This window comes from Pipistrellus hanaki, assembly GCF_964339955.1.
Source record: "Pipistrellus hanaki genome assembly, chromosome: X".
Lineage (NCBI taxonomy): Eukaryota > Metazoa > Chordata > Mammalia > Chiroptera > Vespertilionidae > Pipistrellus > Pipistrellus hanaki.
This window is the reverse complement of record NC_140524.1, coordinates 19,638,222-19,656,874: the sequence shown is the minus strand read 5'-3', so window position 1 is coordinate 19,656,874 and position 18,653 is coordinate 19,638,222. Positions and strand designations below refer to the sequence as shown.

Below are 18,653 nucleotides of genomic sequence, written 5' to 3'. Positions count from 1 at the left end.
GAAAGAGTTTATCGATGTGAGAAGACTCCATGCTGAGTAAGGAACAATTCCCTCAAAATTCTTATCCCAGCATTAAGTGTTCACTCCTTGTCAGGTACTTTCCCACAATAACATCCAAACTTGGAGTTTAAACAATGTCCTAGAGGTGATGGAAAATCAGAGATGACATTCTTTTTTTTTAATCTTTATTGTTGAAAATATTACATATGTCCTCTTTTTTCCTCCCATTGACCCCTTATAGCCCTCTCTCACCCCAGGCCTCTACCACCCTATTGTCTGTGTCCATGGGTTATGCATAGATGTATATAAGTTCTTTGGTTGATATCTTCCTATCCACCACTCCCATCTTCCCTCTGAGATTCAAAATTCTGTTCTACCATTCCATGTCTCTGGATCTATTTTGTTCAACAGTTTATTTTGTTCATTAGACTTGACATATGAATGAAATCATGTGATAAAGATTACTTTTCAATCAGAGGAGTGACATGGTAAGAGCTGCACTTTAGGAAAATTGATCTGAAAGTGCTGTGCAGAATACATTTAAGAGGCCAATTACTTCAGAGTATACAAAAGATGAAAACCCAAATGTCTATCAATAGATGAAAGAATAAAAAACTATGGTCTACCATAGAATGGAATATTATTGGGCCATAAACAAATGAAGTACTGGCACAAGCTACCACATGGACAAATTTTGAAAGCATAATGAACCTTGAAAACATGTTTAGGTATTCTGCCTTTCCATTTATATGAAAAGAGTTTAGGGCTTGTTTGTGAAGTGACAAAAATGTTCTTAAGTAACAAGGTGCTCAATAGAGCTGTTTTAAATAGAGGCCAGTCAGGAGCCACTACAGCAGTCTGGGTGTAAAGTGCTACAGTCCTGAGACTGGGAACCAAGGGCAGACTGGAGTAATGTGGGAGAGGAAGAAGTGAGAAAATATTCTCAGACCCAGATTCAGAGGAAGATGACTCACTGTGTTCTCAAAAACCTGGAGCAGAGATGGAAGTGTGGTAGAGTGGTAAAGACCAAAGACTTTATCATCACCCAGCCTGGGCTATGGATCTGTTGCATCAACTTAATTGCTCTTTGACCCCGATGAAGTCATAAACCTCTTTGAGCCTCAATTGTCAAAATTGTGCAAAATGCAGGAAATGATAGTATCTGTCTTATAAAGTTGTTGGTAGAGATCAATGATGAAAATGTATTAATGTCAAGTAAATTGCCTGGTACATAGAAGGACCTCAATAAATATTAACCACCATGACCATCATTATCATTATTCATAAATACTTTTGACTGAATAGGGAGAACAATGGGGACATTAAGTTCAGAGGAGCAGTTTGGAGGGCCTGGTATTTAGGGAGTCCAAGTTTCTTCTCATTACCACTAAGAGACATATTAGCTGATATGACTTCACTACTCAAAATACCTCATAAGCTGTGTTTCCAAAAAGAACAGTGTAACTTAATAGCCAGTCTATCAGTAAGGAATATCCTCCAAGAAATGGGGACTTTGGCACACTCACAGGTAACCAGGGACATTGGGCAACATTGGACTGCTATACCCTAATTTAGGCTTAGCCATTTCCTGCCTGCCCGACAAAAGGAAAATACACACCCTAAAGCAGTCATAAGCACACCAACTCACACTCCTTGATATAGAACCAGGATCGTGAAAGTCAGAAGTCAGCAAACTGTGGCTCATAAACCAATTCCAGGCTGCCACCTGTTTTATAAATGAAGTTTTATTGAAATAAAGACATGATGATGTGTCTCTGTACAGTCCATATCTTCTTTCATATTACAATGGCAAAGTTCAGTCAGTAATTGTAACAATATAAATTGCATAGCCTCAAATATTCACGATCTGCCCCTTTACAGATAAAGTTTGCCCAAACCTTCTTTAAATTATATTTGGCCCACTATTGTGTCCAGTATGATTTTCTATTTCCTTCAACATTTTCCATATTAAATTCTATTCTTCTTTACTATATTTTACCAAGGCCATTATTAATATTAACATTGTTTTTCAGTAGGATTCTTTATCCGATCAACTCTTACCAGACTTAAACAAGCCTCAGGTACAAAAGGTGCTGGACTCAGGGCTGCTGGGCACTTTAAAATATATACTATCTACAGTAGGAGATGATCTCACTCATCTAGGGGAAATGGTGAACAACATAGACTGATGAACAAGAACAGACCCAGATATAAGGAACCATGGGTCAGACTGTTGGACCTCAAAGGGAGGGTGGGATAAAAGGGAGAGATCAACCAAAGGACTTATGTGCACACATATGAGCCTAACCAGTGCTCAAGGACAATAGGGGGGTGAGATCATGAGGGGGGTGGGGGATTGGAATGGGGGGTTGAGGACAAATATGTGATACTTTAATCAATAAAGAAATTAATAAAAATATATAAAACCTATTGGTGATTCATTTATTCCTTAACCTGCAACTGCATTGATATAGCATCCATATATCATGAGGTGCTGTGTGCAGTAGAGATAGGGTAAAGGTGAAAATATGCACGGGGCTGGGAACTGGAAAGCATCTTTTCTAATCCCAACCTTTCCAATAACTTGCTGAGTGACTCAAGAGGAATTTCTTTCCATTTCTGGGACACAGAATCCTCCTCTGAACTTGAGATCCTCTATGTTCTTTCCCAGCCCCATGACCCAGGCTCCAAAATTTATACAATATAAACTACTATAACCTACCTCATTATATGTATCAAATAGTGATGGTCCAATAAAGTAGAGCATATAAAGTAGTTAGTACAGTGTGGGGCATATAACAAGCCCTCAATAAACAGGCGCAGTTACTATCACAATTAATAAGTATTATATTAACTTTTAATTTATTAAACACTTAAATTACATCATCATCTTTTTAGAATATGGTATAACATTATTTTACATTACAATACTTTAGAATACATTGCAGGCTAGCGTGACTAAGAAAAAAAAATGACCTAAGTATCTAAACATAAAATATATAATATGATTATTTCCATTACAAAAGGGGTTTTTCTTTTTAATCACAGGCTCTTGCAAAAGTTAACTTCCCTCAAGTAAATATGATTTGTTGTATGAATATGTGGTTTTCATTCATTCTTCAAGATCATTTCTATTGTGTAAAAAACCACGGCATACTTGGTATACATTGAGGGGAAGCACTGTTGATTTATCTGGATACTAGCAGGATTCCAGAAGTAATGTGAGTGACCAGGATTGTATAAGTCAGAGTCAGCAAACTATGGTAATGCTAGTCCTGTATGTCTGTAAACTGGAGCTGAAGCAAACTTGGACTTCTAATGCTACCCTGTTTCCCCAAAAATAAGATAGTGTCTTATATTAATTTTTTCTCCCAAAGTTGCACTAGGTCTTATTTTCAGGGGATGTCTTATCTTTCCATGCGTTAGGTCTTATTTTCGGAGGATGTCTTATTTTCGGGGAAACACGGTAGATATATGACCCAGTAGCCATCCTAAGAGAAACTCCTCCTGTGTTCAACTTATGGAGCACATTCCATATACAGAGGTGTCCTTAAGCTGCCTGGTAATTCACCATAGGCACTCAAGACTGACTACCCTAACTTGTTAGATGACTCCACAGAATCACAGAGCAGTTTGGAGAATTACCCAGGCCATCCATGGTCTCTGCACAAAATGATCCTTTGTGCAGAGACCATGTTATTTTTCATTGTTATTCTACTTTTAATATGTATTAGAACCACAGAGGTCCAGTGCTATTTATCTCTATATTTTCAACATGAATTTGTTCAATTCCGATGCCATAAATTTCTAAAGGAAAGGTCAGGTGTCACTCTTAGAAGCCATCGTTTTGTAATTCTGTTTACTATGGTCTTATGGCCCTTGCACTTACAAACATTTAGGGCCAAGTGGAGAACCAGCTGTAACAGATAGAATGGATAATTGATTTGGGCCTCTAAGATATTTATCCTCATTATTATTTATGGTACATGAATTAAATATTTTAATGATTTATTTCACTGGGTTCAGACTCAGAGAATGTGTGAGCAGAGATGGCAACCCCTAAGACCTAAATAGGACTCCAAATAAAATGATAACATGTGAAAGCTTCTACATAGAGTTAAAATGGGGTTTTGACATTCTTTATAAACAGATTTTAAACTCTTCATTGCCAAGTGTGAAAGAGTCAGGATTTGCTGATACAAACAAGACCCTGAAGGACAAGGAGACCAAGAAGACTAAGAAGAAGCTGGGGGAGAAAAGCAAGACTCTCCAAGCAACTACTCTGAAATCACTACTGTACCTACTGAACAGATAAGGAACTCAATCCTCAAGATATCTCCAAAAACTTCAGAAGCTTGTAAATGATCCTTTGTGCAGAGACCATGTTATTTTTCACTGTTATTCTACTTTTAATATGTATTAGAACCTGGAGGTATAAAAGTGATTTAAACACAGACCTGCCCTTAAGGAGTACACAGTAGAGTGAGGAGGAGGGTTGTGTGGACAAACTGGCAAATACAACAAAGTATGATAAACAGATGCATATGCTAACACTATTATATTTGGCACCTGGCCCCTTAGTAATGCTTGTAGATGCTATTTTATCTAAAATTATGTTTTGGGTTTGTTTTTGTTTTTTTGTTGTTTTTTTGTTGTTGTTGTTGTTGTGGTTTTTTTTTGTTTGTTTTTTTGTTTTTAGTTTTTTGAGGAAAAGTATATTTTCATTTGTCCCTCAAAGGTGGGTTTCCTTCAAACAAAAGCAACTGGTTGTCATGAATACATCAAATACAAAAAGGTCTCAAAAAGCCAAGTCAACAAAATAAACTATTCCCTGCAGATGGAAACTAATCAAAAAGGCTTAGATCATCGATAAAATATGATAATCATAAAATATTTATCTTTCACTCCTGAGAAGAGAAGAATCCAGTTATGAAAGCTGGCCTTTCAGGCCATCTGCCAGGGCTAAGTCTGAATCTCCAGTGAATTTTCAGGAGAGTTTAAAATAAATATTTATACCATAGTAGATGTAGACTGAGTAGAGTAAACTTTATTTGGAGAGTTATCTCAGAAGGGATGATGGTATTATCTCATGTACCCTCTGGGAGGGAACAAATGAATTTGAGGGACAGTAGCCCCTAATTGGGCCCAATTTAAGGGGCTTCTGGGACCAAGGTTATTGGGAGGGCCAGAGAAGGAGGGTGAAGGGGAACTAGGTAGGAGGACAGGAAGGGAGGAGGGCCCTGAATGCCTGGTGGGATTGGGGTGGGGTGATCCCATGGGCCCTAGGGAATGAGGTCCAAGCCTCCTGGGAACCAATTGTCATTTGAAGTATCTAAGCAAGGAGAGAACTCATTTCTGGACCAAAGGCTGTACCTAGCCAGAGCGCTAAGAATTAATGAAGGCATCTGCAGGGCCAGGACCCAGCTGAAGGGTCTGCAGCTTGCCTGAGGGTCAGTGGTTAGGGACAGCGGCCTCTACAGAAAAGTTGGGGCCAAAGTTTGGAGGTGAGCATTTGGAGACCAACTTGTGGCTTTTATGCAAGTTTGTCTCCTTTTCTTCTGAGACAGATTAGGATAAGTGCCCTGTCACCTTTATGGGACCAGCCAAGGGTACTATCACTTTAAACTGCCAGAGTCCTTAGCATCAGCCCAGGGCTCTAAGAGAGACCTTGGTCATGGTGAATGAAGATCCCAACCTGAAGGAGCGGAATGGCACTTCTGAGCAGGAGTATGAGCTCCAGGCACACCCCAGCATGCCTGCCCATCTCAGCCTCTCTGTGTACACCAGAAGTTCAGCCCACCCTAATACCTTGGCCCAACCAGGCGGTTTGGCCACTCAACTAGATTAGCCCACTCTGTTAGCTCAGGCCCTGAGGACCTCAGTATGATTAAGGTAAGCAAGCACAGTTGGACAGTGGTCCTATTGTTTAGTTGCTACTCAGTATGCAATGTATTTCAGTGGATCCAGTATGGCTCCATCAGTAACGTCTTCATGAACTTTTACAAGGTCAGTCCCTTTACCATTTATTGGCTGTCCACGTACTACATGCTAACCTACATCTTTCTACTACTGCTGGTGGCCTAGGTGCTGGGAAAATTTGGCCTTTACACCATTGCTCTCTTCAGCTCCACTCTTAACTGCTTGGGGGCGTGGGTGAAGTTGGGCAGCCTGAAACCACATCTCTTCGCAGTCACTGAACTGAGCCAGGTAATCTGCTCTGTGGCCCAGGTCTTCATCCTGCATCTCTTTCATCTGGATCAGGGCCAATGAGGTTTCAAAGACCTGCTACATAGCTTTCTTGGGCAATCAGTTTGGAATTACAATTGGTTTCTTGGTACCTCCCCTTTGGGTACCCAATATTGAAGACCAGGACAAGTTTGCCTATCACATCAGCATAATGTTCTGCATAATAGGAGCGTTTTCCACTCTTTTTTTTTCATCCTTGTTATCAATCATATTCAAGGAGGAGCCTAAATATCCCCTCAGCAGGGTCCAATTCCTGAACTATGCTTTGGAATGCCCTGATGTTTCATATTTAAGTTCCATTATCCAGCTCTTCAAAACCTCAACTTTGTGTTGCTTGTCATCACCTATGGTCTGGATGCTGGAGCTTTCTATGTCTTGTCCACACTGCTGAATCGCATGGTGATCTTGCACTACCCAGGAGAAGAATCAAATGCTGGAAGAATTGGCCTGACCATCATCATTGCAGGAATGCTTGGGGAAGTAATCTCAGGCATCTGGCTGGATATGTCCAAAATCTATAAGGATACAATCCTAGTGGTCCATATCATGACTCTGTTGGGCATGGTGGTGTACACAATGACCTTGAATATGGGACACGTTCATAACTGCTAGCACAATGGGCTTCTTTGTGAAAGTTATTTCCCACTGGGATTTGAGTTTTCTCTGAAGCTAACATACCCAAAATCAGAAGGCATATCATCTGGCCTCCTCAATGTATATGCCCAGGTATTCAGGATCATCTTCACCATCTCCCAGGGCCATATTATCAAACACTATGGAACTATGCCCAGGAACATCTTTCTGTGTGTGTTCCTCACCCTTGGAGCAGCCCTCACTGCATTCATCAAGGCAGATCTCAGAAGGCAGAAAGCAAACAAGGAAACTCATGACAATAAACTCCAGAAGGAAGAGGTGGAGAAGGAGGAGGAGGAAAGCAATATCAGCAAAGCATCCACCACTGTATCTGAAGAGCACCTCTAAGAGAAAAAGATGGTTGCAACTCAGGGAACATATCTTCAGTCAACACAACTCTCATTGCCAACACAAAAGTCTTCACAGGATCACAAAGGTATTCTGCTCTTACAAGTCATACAAATTCATGATAGGAAAAAAATAAGAATAAACATGTAAGAAAATAGATTTATCTAAAAAGTCCTAACTGTACTACCTACATATAACTATGGTTAATATATTTTAGTATGTGTTTTCAGATCACATTCTATGCATATAAACATGAATCTTTAAGCCTAAATGATATAGAATGTTTTTTACATATTTTATTACAAAATAAGTGAGTTTTATTTTTTTTTAAAAAGGATGTTAGGTAACCAGTGCAAAAAATAAATTGTTTAATATGGTGTTCTCTAGTTTTTATTCTCTTGACAGCAAACAAAACCAGGTTCCGATGGTATTTGTCCCTGTTCAGGGAGATAGGACCAGATCATTAGTGTTTATTAACAACAATCCCAGCAACAAAAAGTTTATCAGCTGTCAATACATGTCACATGTGTTCCATACCAAGAAAAATATTATTTACTTCAATACTAAGAAAAGGGGCAAAAACCATAAGATATAGGCCAGGGAACCTAATGTTCTTTTAGATGAGGAGGATTTGGGGGGGGGGGAAAGAATACATAGGAAGGAGGAACAGAAGACAAAACTGTTTCTTAGATGACATTCTCTTTGACAGAACTAAGGCTTTCTCAGTTATTCAGAGCGTAGGCTTTGGAGTCAGGTAGACACGAGTTGGCATCTGAGCTCAGCCACCTATTAGTGGTGTGACCATGGATCAATGACTTCCTTCTGACTACCCATTTCCTCACATGTGGTGAAATAGGAATAGACAAAGACCATAACTTTCTCATGGGGCTGTTGAGAGGCCCAAAGGAAATAATGCATATTAAGTGCTTTTAATACTGCCTGCCACTCAGAGAACTATAATGGAAATTATTCTTATGGCTGCCATGCAACTCGACCCAAGGAACCCTCAGGTATATAAACTAAAAAGTATTTCTAGATAAGGGTCTTCAAGCCCTTCACATCTCAAAGAAGAACACTAAAACCCAATGAAGGAAAGATGCTTTCCAATGACATACATCTATTTTCAATTAATTCAGTAAACATTTATTGAGCATTTGGGAAAAACACTATTCTAGGAGTATGGTGGTGGGCATAAGTAAAAATGTGACTTGTAGGTGAAGATGCTTACAATCTATGCAAGTTATTTAATTCCTTTGTGCCTCAGTTTACGCATCTAGAAGTTGGGGCAATAATACCTACCCCATACTGAGAGAATACATGTAAAGTGCTGAAAACACTGCCTGAAACATAGTATCACACACACACACACACACACACACACACACACACACACATTTATATATTTTGTATTTATATTTGGAGTAAATTATATGTATATGTTCATTTTATTTATTTTTATATATGCATGTAATTGGAAGACTAGATAGGATGAGGCAAAAGTCATCTTCCTATATCTTCATCTGCTTTATTTTTTACTCCTGACAAGCAAAGTTGTGGATATATGGCATACTCCATAGCAGTGTTTCAGTCATTGTTTGTGTGGGTGTTCAAAGACAATTTCAGTGGTTGTGGTGGTGGCCTCCTCCCACTAGACTGCAGCCCTAGCTGTGGTTCCTGAAAGCCAGTGTTGCAGCAGTAACCTCCTGATTCCCCACCTCCCTGGATGTGAAAACAGGAGTGGCTACATTTGGTGTGCTGGTTCAGTGCTGGCATTGTGGGTGTCATTCCTGGAGACCAGAATACAGGCCCCACTTTTACCCATTCCAGTGATTTTCTAAGTACCTGCCAGCCTCATCAACCCCTAGCCACTTAAACAGAATTAAACAGAACTAAATACCTGCCTGCTTCCAATAGCAAGAATAGTTTTTGACAACTACAGATGAATGTGGACTGCTACAAATAAGTAATATCTCAAAAGATGGGAGGCAGAATGAGAGAGAGAGGAAACACATCCCACCTAGTGGGAACAGCCAGAACAAAGTAGAGCAAAGGAGTGCAGGATATAGTCCAGTGGCCATGAGAAGGGGCTTCTTGCCAGAGCAGACAATCACAGCTAGTCTGACAAAGGTTTTCTCTGGAGAATGATGATCCAAAATTAATCCCATGACCATATTATTAGACACCAGAGAACTGGGAACATTTTTACCATCCCAGAGAGGCAATGCTGGAGGATTCTCAGTACCATTACAACCCACAAGAGTCCTCTTTTATAAAAAGCCTATTTCATAAAAAACAGAGAATAGAATGGTAGTTGCCAAAGGCTAAAAAAGGAGGAAAATGGGATGATGTAGATCAAAGGGTACAAAGTTTGAGGGATAAGAACAATAAATTCTAAGGATTTAACATAAATAGGTGATTATCCTATATAATAAAGAGGTAATATGCAAATTGACCATAACACTCTCACACAAGATGGCTACCCCCATGTAGTCATAAGAAGGCCATCTACATTTGGTCAACAAGATGGCCTCCATAAGATGGCCAACAGGAGCGGGTAGTTAGGGGTGACTGGGCCAGCAGGGAAGGTAAGTTGGGGGTGACCAGGCCTCCAGGGGAAGGCAGTTAGGGATGACCAAACCAGCAGGGGAGGGCAGTTGTGGAGACCAGGCCTGCAGGGGAGGGTATTTGGGTGGGTGGGACCAGGTCTACAGGGGAGGGCAGTTGGGTGGGACTGGGCCAGCAGGGGAGGACAGTTAGTGGCAAACAGGCCAGCAAGGGAGGGAAGATAGGGGTGACCGGGCCCGTAGGGGAGGGCAGTCAAGGGTGACCAAGTTGGCAGAGGAGGGAAGTTTGGAGGCAGCCAGGTCTGCAAGGAAGAGCAGTTCGGGGTGACCAGGCCTGCAGTGGAGGACAGTTAGGGGCAAACAGGCTGGCAGGGGAGCAGTTAGGCATCAATCAGATTGGCAGGGAAGTGGCTAGGGGTTGATGAGGCTGGCAGGTAGAAGCAGTTAGGGGTTATCAGGAGGGCAGGCAGGCAAGCAGTTGGGAGCCAGCAGTCTTGTATTGTGATAGGGATGTTCAACTGCCTAAATGGGATCAGGTCTAAATGGATAGTCGGACATCCCTTCAGGGTTCCCAAATTGGAGAGGGTGCAGGCTGGGCTGAGGAACACCCCCACCTCTCTAGTAGTTAATAATATGATATTATATACCTGAAAGTTGATAAGAGTAGATCTTCAGCATTCTCACCACACAAAATAGTTATCTATGCTAACTATGTAAGGTAATTATATATATATATATATATATATATATATATATATATATATATATATAATCTCAAATCTTATATTGCACATTATAGAGATACAATTATATTTGTTAATTATTCATCAATATTTTTTTCAAGTTCTCTTTTAGTATTTGGGAAAGAAATTTGGAGATATATAATTATGGTGTCATACTCCGAATATGGAAAATGTTTCTAGCAGGCAGGATATGGATAGAAATGAGGCTGCCTAACAATGAACCAGTTTATTGCTTCTAAACATACAGTTTTTATTAAAGTATAGCACTATTAACTCTATTTTATTGGATTCCAGTATTTCTGCCAAGACATTTTTGTCTCAGTGCCACAGAAAATTTCCCCAATGAAACTGTTTCAGTTTATGAATGCTATCTATTTCCAGGAAAAAAAAAAAAAAAAAAAAAAAAAACATGAGCTGCCATAAATGGAAAAAGTTTACATAAGAGAAACAAAACAGAGCACCCAAAAAGGAACAGTACATTTAAAATAGAATGCTTCAGTACAGCCAAAAATTAGCATAACAAATAGCTGATACATTTTCTGCATTCTAAATCCTTAGATATGAAGCATTTTTCAATCTCTAGTTTATATATGACATATTAAAATTTAATCATTAAGTTTCTGATGTACAATCCCTCCCCACCTTCTTTTACAGATAATAATACATATGAGCTGTAATGTTTCATTCCATGAGTGTTTAGTAGTAAAAATTATTGTAAATTATAAGACCAATAAAAACTGGGGTCATATTTGTTTGATACTAAAAAGAAAAACAATCTCTATCATGTTTTAGGGAGACAGAAAATATACAAGATTAAGCATCAAATAGACATGGAATTGAGTCCTAGTTCCAATGTTTATTATGTGCATAATCTCAGGCATATGTCTTAGTCTCTTTGAGTCTTGATTTCATCATCTGTAAAATGAGGATTATGATAATTCTACCTCACAGGTCTATTATGAGACTAAATAAAATAATATTTGTAAACATTTTAGTATATTGTACAATATATAGTAAGCTCATAATTAACATAAACCGCTTAGTTATCTACCATTTTATATAATAACAGATTTGAGATATAATACACAAACAATAGCATTCATCCATTTAAAAGAGGCAAATTGATTTTTGTAGTAATTCTCAGTATCACAACAGTCTAATTTTAAAATATTCTTGTCAGACCCAAAAGAAGCCTTTAACCCATTAGCAGTCATTATACTGCCTTTTTAATGCCCATAAAAGATTGTTAAGACCTTGGGCCCTGGAGTCATTGACAACTGAGTTCAAGTACAAGCACTGGCATTTTCTAGCTGTGTGATCTTCAGAAAGTTGCTCTCAATCTTACTGTGCCTCAGTTTCTTCACTATAAGTGAAAGGTAATAATAATGCAAATCCTATAGGGCAACTGTGAAGATCTGCTGAGAAATGAATATATAGCACCTGCCATTGGCTGGCCCATAGTGGGCACCAAATAAATGGCAGTCATCATCTTCACAATCCTCCTTTTCATGCATTCTGCTTATTTTTCTCTTCCCCTACTTCATTCACCCTTTCATTATCATTCCATAAAATGCATCTCCAAGGTCCATAATAGTGCCTTGCACATACTAGTAGCATGCATAATACATATAACATGAACTAATTACACTAAGTCCTCCCATATCATCATTGATAGATTCTTAGAAACTGCAACTTTAAGGAAAACAATATATAATGAAATCAACTGTACCATATGCTAATTGACCTAAGTTCCTAGAGCATATTTCTAATCACAAAAAACATTGGCAAATTTCTAAATAAAAGCCCAAAACTCCTCTAACATTAAATACTGAAATAAATGTGAGCTGCACAAACATTTTTTCAATAAATAAAAACCAGTCAGATTTTTATTTTTAAACGTGATTATTCTAGTTCCAGGTATAAGAGTGCCATAGCCTCTCAAGGCGGCTCAAGGAACAAATCAGGACCCACCCTGGACAGAACTCCCTTCCATCATAGAGCTATTCACACAGACCCACACTCACTCAGACTGGGACAATGTAGACATGTCACTTCATCTATTGTACATCTTTGGGATGTGTAGGAGGACATCGAAGGACCCAGAGAACATGGGGAGAATGTGCAAAGCCAACAGCTAGTGAATCCAGCTGGGAACATTTTATGTTTGTTTGTTTTTTATAAATGTTATATCGAAATTATTTTATTCAAGGAACTGTTGCACTTAATTATGTAGTGGTTGTGTGTACATATACATAAATGCATGCACACACAGGTGTGTATATATTTTTTCATTTAGACCACATACTATTGCAGAAAAAAAATTAACATGGCTTCTTAAGAAGTAATAAATCATAATGAAAGAAAAGGGAAATCTAACACCAACTAGAGGCAAATTTATCCAAGGGCTGTGTCTATGGACACTGCTCCAAATGATCATAATCACTGTCCAATTTCAGCTACAGAGACCTAATATAATTCAGTCACATTGTAGAACTCCAGTCCAAGCCATTATCTTTCTCCTCAACAGCTTTTCTCCCAGCCTACAGATTGTGAAGTCCTGATAAAAAGCCAGGCCCCCTGATTCCAAGGTCTATGCTCTATGGGATACATCATGCTGTTGCTTTATTAAAATTTATTCTTTCTCGGGAATCAAGAAAAATAAGTATACTTGCCTCCTCATGCATTGTGCAATGGTGGCAGTTACACAGAATTAGGAAAACTCTATTAAAAAATACAACATCTCAAGCCTGGCCAAATGTGTCTCAGTGATTGAGTATTAACCCATGAACCAAGAGGTCCCCAGTTTGATTCCTGATCAGGCCACATGACCAGGTTGTGATTTGATCCCCAGTAGAGGGCGTGTAGGAGACATGCAATGGATAATGTTTCTCTCTCAACATTGATGTTTCTATAGCTCTATCCCTCTCCCTTACTCTCTAAAATCAATACAAATATATCATATCCTATATAATAAAAGGCTAATATGCAAATCGAACTAAAGGTGGAACAGCCAGTTGCTATGACACACACTGACCACCAGGGGGCAAACATTCAATGTAGGAGCTGCCCCCTGGTGGTCCACACACTCCCACAGGGGGAGCGCTGCTCAGTCAGAAGCCCTGAGTTGGGCTTTCAGCTGACAATCACAGCAACTGTGGTGGGAGCCTCTCCCACCTCTGCAGTAGTGCTAAGGATGTCCCACTGATGGCTTAGGCTCACTCCTCATGGGCTCCTGGAGGGTGCAGGCCGAGCTGAGAGATCTCTAGTATTTTATGAGATTATATATATATATATATATATATATATATATATATATATATATATATACCTTTCCATAGTAGATGTTGCTAATTCAAATCAGGCTGGGGTTGAATGTATTTGGTTTATCATTTGAAATTCATGGTTAAATTATAATGACTCACCTCTTGAGTAAGAGTCCATTCACAATTCCTTATACTTGGTAAGAATCCCTTTCATGTGCTTCATAAGTGGCAGAATGATAGAACAGAAAAAAACACTGGAGTGGGAGTCAGAGGGCAGGGCTGCTATCTGGTTGTTTTGGCTAAGTGCCTTTGCTGCTCTGATTCTCCATTCCACTTCCTGAAAACGAGGGAGACTGTACCAGGGATGACTAAGGGCCCTTCAGGGCCTAATATTCCCAGATTTTCTGATGTCCCTAGACAAAGCAAAACTGACTTCAGGTTCTCTTAACACTCACTTTACAGCCTCAAATGGTAAATCCAAGTGACTTAATCATGAGCTGCTCACAGAAAAGCACAGAACTTAGTTCTCCATCTAAGGCCATAGGGCCCAGATAACTAGAAACTGGCTTACTGAAGAGAATGAGAGAAAATACATGGACACCAAAAGAATACCCTTTGTATAGAATAATTTACTGTAGAGAGTCTGTATTGTTTCAACTTGAAGTAAAAACAAAATAAATAAAACAAAAACAAAAATCTCAAGAAAAGAGAGAGAGAGAGAGAGAGAGAGAGAGAGAGAGAGAGAGAGACAGAGAGAGACAGAGAGAGAGAGAGAACTGGATCTGTTTTCAAAAACATAATTATCCATAATCTAGATGTACAGTGGTATTTTATTAACATTCCAAGGCAGAACAGAAAAAAAAATCTGGATGTACAAACAGAGAATCAGGGGCAATTGTTCACACTACCAAAGGCCATGAGCTTGGCTCTGACACTGAAATGCTAGGAATGTGACCTCCATCCAGTTCTGTTCAACCACTGGACATTTATTGGGTAAGACTAAATGTCACTTCCTGGGTCAGGGGATAGGGCTATCAAACTCAGTACAGTCAGTCCCTGCCCATAAGGATCTCATTGTTTCATGGGTGAGAGAGACACTTAAACAAGAAGCTTTCTTGGAGGTACTTGTCCAAACTCTCTGATCTTCTGTTGTTTTCTCACATGTTCAGTGGGGGAAATGAAACCTGCCTCACACCACTGATGGTGAGAGGTCAGTAAGGCAATTTTTGGAGAAACTGAACACAATAAAAGCCATAACATTAATGCCCATGATGTTTTATCAATCTTATGTAAAGTATGACCAATATAATCTACTTATTTTTATATTATTTCTTCACAATAGAATACCCTACGTGACAACAGGGATCTTTGTTTTGTTCTTAATAAATATCACCAATACCTAGAACAGTGCTTTACTTAAAGTAAATGTTCATTACATCGGAAAGGAAGGAAGGTTGTTTTTTAAAACTTTTGCTATTTTTAGCAAACTCCAGAAAATTTTACAAGTTGACTAGCATCCATTCTCTTGTTATCCTTACTAACAAAATGCACATTTTATTCAGTGTGGTCACCTGTCCAGCTCAAAAACAGCATTCCTAGCCTCCTTTGTAACTGGTATGTAAATGACAGTTGTAGGTGGGGCTTCCAAATTGCTCTTCAAAGGGATTGACTAGGCTGGGAAATACATCTCCTCTAGCTCCTTCTTCCTCCTTCCTGACTGGAAAGCCAGAAAGTTTCTTAGATCCGGAAGTGGCCTTAAGGCTCTGGCTGGGTGGCTCAGTTGGTTGGAGTGTCATTCTATACATTAAAAGGTTGTGGGTTCAATTCCTGGTGAGGATATGTACTAGAAGCAACTTCTCTCTCTCTCTCTCTCTCTCTCTCTCTCTCTCTCTCTCTCTCTCCCTCTCTCCCTCCCTCTCTCCCTCCCTCTCTTCCTCCCTCTCTTCCTCCCACCCTCTATACCTCTCCTCTCCCCTCCCTCTCTGTCAAATCAATAAACATATCCTAGGGTAAAGATTTTTTAAAAATGTGACAAGAGTATTTTTTTAATATATTTTATTGATTTTTTTACAGAGAGGAAGAGAGAGGGATAGATAGTTAGAAACATCAATGAGAGAGAAACATAGATCAGCCTCCTCCTGCACACCCCCCACTAAGGATGTGCCCGCAACCAAGGTACATGCCCTCGACCAGAATCGAACCCGGGACCTTTCAGTCCGCAAGCTGACACTCTATCCACTGAGCCAAACCAGTTTCGGTGATGAGTATTTTAAAATTAAGCTGTGGTGATACTTGCCCAAATTCTGTGGATTACTATAAAAAAAATCAAATTGCACATTTTAATTATTTTTAAAAAATATATTTTATTGATTTTTTACAGAGAGTAAGGGAGAGGAACAGAGAGAGCTAGAAACATGGATGAGAAAGAAACATCGACCAGCTGCCTCCTGCACACCCCCTACCAGGGATGTGCCCGCAACCAATGTACATGCCCTTGACAGGAATTGAACCTGGGACCTTTCAGTCCACAGACCAATGCACTATCCACTGAGCCAAACAGGTTTTGGCTAATTGCACATTTTAAATAGATTAATGTTATGGTATGTGTATTATATCTCAAAGCTGTTATTAAAAATTCAGAATATTGCTTGGAATATCAGAAAGCTAGAGGTGCCTGTGTCCTAATGACATTATAACTGCACAGAAACTTCATTTATTTAATATGACCTTTTCTCCTTTATTTCCTTTTCATTCAAACTGGCCTTGCCCAGCACCCTGACTCACCTGCCTCCTTCTCCCTTGTGTGTCTACTCCCTTAATCATTAAGCCTTCAGGACAAGGAGGCCCTGGTCAGCATCAAATAATGTTAGAAACAAAACATCAGGTCTGTTGACCACAGAAACAGAGCTTCAATCAAAATAAAGATAACATCTAGGCATCAGTTGTGTTTCAGTTCCAGACACAGAAAAAGGGAAAACAGATGAAGTGATGCCATGACTAACCTTAGAACCAGATGCACTGATCAGCTGCCACCTAAACTAGCATTGACCAATCAGTAGAGATCATGACCCCGACTATGACCTTAACTCCCTTAGTCACCATAATTAATGATTTTTCCCCCTATACAACCCATTCTCCGGAAGCCATTGGGGAGCTAAGTCTCTGAATATTACCTCACCTATGACTTCAGTCCTGGGCCACTATCTAAAAATAAACCCTTATTTTCTTTGCTGCAAACTCTTGCTCATGTCTTTTGGGGTTTTGATGCATGCAGGCAAATGGACCCCTTTAGTCCAGTGACAACATCATAGAAGAAACACTACCTCTACTCTGGAAGGATCATTTCCAGATTCCTTTCCTGTGACAGAAATATATTTAAGAGATTGTTTTTGAGAAGTTTCTGTTATTGGAGGTGAATGACTTTCCTGATACATACAAGTTCTCAGTTCAAATGTTTTTTATTTATTTCAGAGCATTTCTTAATATTTTTTAAGTTATATCTTTGTAGTTTTGTTGTTATGGTTTGCCTTCCCCATTAGAATGTCAGCTCTATGGCTATAGAAACTGTGTCTGTTTAGCAAACCATCTCCTAGTGTGTGCCTGACACATAGTAGGAGCTTAATAAAAATTCATATAAATTATTAAAGTAGCTTAAATATAGTATGATATATAGTGGGAACACCATGTCATTCCTGTTTTAAAAAATAATGAGTGGCCCTTTATAATTCAATGAACAAAAATGCACCGATTTCCAGAATCACTTCTGTTAATACAGTTCAATAAAAGTTTATTGGGCCGAAGCCGGTTTGGCTCAGTGGTAGAGCATCAGTCTGCCGACTGAAGGGTCCCGGGTTCGATTCCGGTCAGGGGCATGTACATTGGTTGCAGGCACATCCCCAGTGTGGGGTGTGCAGGAGGCAGCTGGTCGATGTTTCTCTCTCATCGATGTTTCTAGCTCTCTATCCCTCTCTCCTCCTCTCTGTGAAAAATCAATAAAATATATTTTTTTAAAAACTTTATTGGGCATCAATTAGGTGTTAGCCCCTATGCTGGGGACTAAAGATAATTGTTTCCAAATGTCTAAATCATAGCAGTTCATATAAAACTTCATAATACTGATAGTAAATTAACCAAACTCCTAGACTCTTATAATTTTCATTAAAAAATACACGTTCCAAAATAGTGGGATGCTCTAAGATTAACATCCTTAATATAGTTTTCTCATTTCTGGTATTTTTCTTCCTAGATCAAGAGAACACAGAAATGAATATTTCTCATTTGTCCCAAAAGACCAGCTCATTTTTGGTAATTAATATATGAGAGACTATAATAATTCTATTGTAGATTTCTCCATTCTAGTAGTTGAAGTCTTCCCATGAATACTGTTTTGGCATTTTTTAAAATCTTGAAACAGAATATGGATATTAATATAAAAATGACAAATGCCCTTTCTCACTTATAAACCTAAAAGCTGATTGTAATGGTCTTTCAGTAGAAGCAGCCCAAAGTAATATAAAAAGTTGTTCTGGAGGTTGAATCTTGTTGCTTCCAGTTAGTACAAAAAAAGATGGGGAGAAGAAAAAAAGTTCCATTTTGCAGTTTGTCCAGTTAACCAGGAAGAAATAAAATCACACCAGGGGTAGTGTTAATGAGGACAGGAAAGGCCAAATTGAAGAGCATTCAGCAGGAGGGAGAATGGTACAAAGTGACCATGTTCCCATCTCTGCCATGGCAACCACCTGATTACTGATGGTTAGACTTCCCTGGGGACTGCTAATGAGAAAGCAAGTAGACCATTTTGCTTCCCAAGATGAAATATGCTACCAAATTGGGCATTAAAAATATAAGCTACAGTA

General features: G+C 39.2%; 1 protein-coding gene and 1 pseudogene across 11 annotated transcripts in view; one reads left to right on the top strand and one right to left on the bottom strand.

The window, feature by feature from the left end:
- The window catches only part of LOC311615396 (choline/ethanolamine transporter FLVCR2-like), a 31,739-nt pseudogene extending 24,512 nt beyond the window's left edge, over positions 1 to 7,227 (top strand). Inside the window, exons 3-4 of the transcript in view lie at positions 4,151 to 4,296; positions 5,823 to 7,227. The product of the transcript in view is annotated as a choline/ethanolamine transporter FLVCR2-like (transcript). The remainder of the gene's footprint in view (positions 1 to 4,150; positions 4,297 to 5,822) is intronic.
- Positions 1 to 18,653, bottom strand: part of FGF13 (fibroblast growth factor 13) — a 521,462-nt gene that overhangs the window by 401,890 nt on the left and 100,919 nt on the right. The window lies entirely within an intron of this gene.